This window comes from Sinocyclocheilus rhinocerous, unplaced genomic scaffold (genome assembly GCF_001515625.1).
Source record: "Sinocyclocheilus rhinocerous isolate Xijiao unplaced genomic scaffold, SAMN03320098_v1.1 scaffold1015, whole genome shotgun sequence".
Classification (NCBI taxonomy): Eukaryota; Metazoa; Chordata; class Actinopteri; order Cypriniformes; family Cyprinidae; genus Sinocyclocheilus; species Sinocyclocheilus rhinocerous.
In genome coordinates, this window is record NW_015644379.1 from 30,429 (window position 1) to 33,089 (window position 2,661).

Below are 2,661 nucleotides of genomic sequence, written 5' to 3' on the forward strand. Positions count from 1 at the left end.
TATATAAATAAACACTGTATTGTATTGTTGTAACGTAACCTACGTAACCTACACGCATGTAAATAATTAAAGCGCATATATTAAACCTTCATCGCATATATTTATTTAATTGAATCATAGCGTTTGTGAATTCACAATAGCGTTATGCTTTATTATGATTTTAAAATGGGTTTAATCTATCATGCAGCCTTGGAAAATGGTCTAATAATGCGTTTCAAGGATTCTCGTCCATGGAATGTGCCACTTCCGGTATTTTGCCGGTTACTCGACACAGACTAAATGCAATCGAGGATTTTTGGAAATCGATTACTCAAATTTAATCGAGAAATCGTGACAGCCCTAATTAAAACCTTAGATCCATTCAGTAACAAAACAAATCTGTTATTTTTGTATGTATTTGAACATTTAAGTGCAATAAAATGCAAAAAGTCAATTTAGTATTCAAGGTTTTAGTGGCAAGCAGCTTTATGGGCTCGTGCTTCAGCTGTGAAACCGGCTCGAGAACTGAACTGAATTCTCTTTCATGGCTAACTGTTTAAAATCGCTTAAATGTTTAATCCAGTAAGGCTTAAAACACTTGCAAATGTTAGTGAGGGAGCAGCACTACAACGTCACGTATGCAGGATAGAGACAATAATCCAAAATCTGTGTCAGTTTATCATGCCTATTGGTATATTGCCTACCTCTAGGTTTGAGTGAATGATCTGGACTCGTTTACACCGGAGACGGAGCTTCTATGGGAGCCTCCTTACAAGATGTCCTGACCGTGGAGTGTAGTTAGGCCTCCTCTCGTTTTAGAGAATCGTCATGCTGAGGCCTCCGCTCCTAGAGCTTTGTAATTTACTGCGAGCATCGTCAGGCCTCCTCTCGCTACAGAGTTATCTTAATTGAGGCCTCCGCTCACCAGAGCTCCTCTAAGACAGCATCTGTAGATGTAGGCTCTCTGTGAGCCTCCTTGCAGGATGTCTTGAGTGTGGGGCATAGTTAGGCCTACAGAGCTAAAGAGAGTTATCTTCATTGAGGCCTCCGTTCGCCAGAGCTCCGCTGAGACAACATCGGTTAGTTGTAGGCTTTTTGTCAGATATTTTAAATATTTGAAAGTACACTCTTAACATCAGTCAGTCATACATTATAAGATAATCAAGTATTATTTAAAGGGATAGTTCACCCAAAAATGAAAATTCTGTCATTAATTACTTACCCTCATGTTGTTCCAAAACCGTAAGACCTCCGTTCATCTTCGGAACACAAAGATATTTTTGATGGAATCTGAGAGCTCTCTGACCCTCCCATAGACAGCAAGGGTCCTTACACGATCAACGTCCAGAAACGTAGCAAGGAGATCGGTAAAATAATCCATGTGACATCAGGGGTTCAACCGTAATTTTATGAAGCAACGAGAATAATTTTTGTGCGCAAAAGAAAAAGAAAAAAAACGACTTTATTCAACAATTCGTCTCCTCCGTGTCACCCTAGTGCCATTTTGGAGAGTATCCACTGAATGCTAACAAGCGTATGTTGTTCTTTGTCAGACGCAGTTTTTATCCCTGTTTGTACTATACCCATCTGGTGGGTTTGCTGCCAAAAAGCTCTTTTTTTGTTTCAGATGACCATAGAAGCCAGTGCCATTTGCAGATAATTTTTCTTGAAACCCTCCTGAACAACATGTGGTGATATAGGGGTTGTTTGATTTAAAAACATTTTTTTTGGCTTTCTGACCCCAAGGCTCAACTAATCTCTGCAATTCTACATCTGTGATCTTTGGAGAGTCTTTGGCCACTCAAACTCTCCTCCTCAATGTGCATTAGGACGATATAGGCACACGTCCTCTTCCAGGCAGATTTGTAACATCTTTAGTTGAACCTCTTAATTATTGCCCTGATGGTGGAAATGGGGATTTTCAATGCTTTAGCTCTTTTCTTACAGCCACTTTCTATTTTGTGAAGCTCAAACCTCTTGTTCTGCACATCAGAACTATATTCTTTGGTTTTACTCCTTGTGATGGATGATTAAGGGAATTTGGCCTTTGAGTTCCTAATTTATAATCCTGTGGAACAGGAAGTCATGGCTGGACAATTTCATGCTCCTAGTCACCCTGGTGTGCTAAAAATTTAAATATGAATGGGAATATACTTCAGAGATATTTTACTCAACGGCTACCTGATTAAACCGCATGTACATCCAGTAGCCGCAGTGCATGAGCAGCTGGACCATATCCTGCACGGCATTGAAAAACTTGCTTGGCAATTTTGCTACTCTGTTGACTCATTTGAATTCATCATGATATGTGAACATTAGATCGAACCAGACTGAATAGATCCATATAAACTTAAGTGTTGAGGTAAAATGAACAATATGTTAATTACAAGCCTTTATTATATTATTTATTATTTATTATTATTATATACATCTTTAGTTGAACCTCTTAATTATTGTCCTGATGGTGGAAATGGGGATTTTTTTAATGCTTTAGCTCTTTTCTTACAGCCACTTTCTATTTTGTGAAGCTCAACACTCTTGTTCTGCACATCAGAACTATATTCTTTGGTTTTACTCCTTGTGGTGGATGATTAAGGGAATTTGGCTTTTGTGTTCCTCATATTTATAGTCATGTAGAACAGGAAGTCATGGCTGGACAATTTCATGCTCCTAGTCACCCTG

The 2,661-nt window shown here is 38.8% G+C and overlaps 1 long non-coding RNA gene across 1 annotated transcript in view; it reads right to left on the reverse strand.

Annotated features, from left to right (window-relative positions):
* Positions 1 to 277: 277 nt before the first annotated feature.
* The window catches only part of LOC107758271 (uncharacterized), a 15,134-nt gene continuing 12,750 nt past the window's right edge, over positions 278 to 2,661 (reverse strand). The window contains exon 3 of the long non-coding RNA XR_001642006.1: positions 278 to 350. This is a non-coding gene — a long non-coding RNA (uncharacterized LOC107758271). The remainder of the gene's footprint in view (positions 351 to 2,661) is intronic.